The 755-nt window shown below is 47.7% G+C and overlaps 1 protein-coding gene across 1 annotated transcript in view; it reads left to right on the forward strand.

Moving 5' to 3' along the window:
• The window catches only part of EBF3 (EBF transcription factor 3), a 112639-nt gene that overhangs the window by 78646 nt on the left and 33238 nt on the right, over nt 1–755 (forward strand).

Below are 755 nucleotides of genomic sequence, written 5' to 3' on the forward strand. Positions count from 1 at the left end.
TTAGTCAGAGTCGTCCCCACGGTCAGGCGAGTCGTCATAACCGCGGGAGTCTGACCAATGGGAACTGCTGAGAAAGTAATGTGTTTTTTTTTTGAAAAAGCGAATTATAAACAAAACAGCAGGATTAACTCCTTTAGAGTGAAGAGCCCATCAAACTAAGCGGTATCAGGACAAACCCTCCATCCTGAGGCCCCGGATTCCGGGGCCACACTTGACGCAGACATAAAACCTGGAAGAAAACTCGTGGATCTGCGGCGGTCCCCAAAAATAAACGAACTTGTTTTTCTGCATTAATGACGGAGGTACACGAGAACAAAAGTATAATAATTAAAGGTCGCCCTGGGCCCCAGGGTCGTTAGAATCTGTGACGTACTGTTTATCTGCTTCCTATGCACTGAAGGTAGGTGTGTGTTTTGCTTAGCAACCATCGCTAATGAGGCTCACAATTAAGAAGGTTGAGTCCCCGTCCTCAGCCCTCGCTTCCCCAGAGAGCTGGAGCTCGCAACGCAGCGGGTTCAAGGAGGCCTGGTGTGAGACTGCAGTCCGGGTGCAAAGTCGGCCTCCTCTAACGAGCTCTGATGACATGACCGGAGCATGAGTATTTATTTTTGTACGTAGCATGAAAAAGTGCTTGACTGTAAGCAGAAAGTGTTACGTTCAGAGAAACGAAGGCCACTAGTGGGTGCCTTGGAGATAAAACCCAACCAATCAGAAGCTGTTTGCAGAGGCAATCTTGATCAGTGTTTTTTTTTCAT

The sequence above is a fragment of the Pteropus medius genome, unplaced genomic scaffold (genome assembly GCF_902729225.1).
Source record: "Pteropus medius unplaced genomic scaffold, Ma_sr-lr_union100, whole genome shotgun sequence".
Lineage (NCBI taxonomy): Eukaryota > Metazoa > Chordata > Mammalia > Chiroptera > Pteropodidae > Pteropus > Pteropus medius.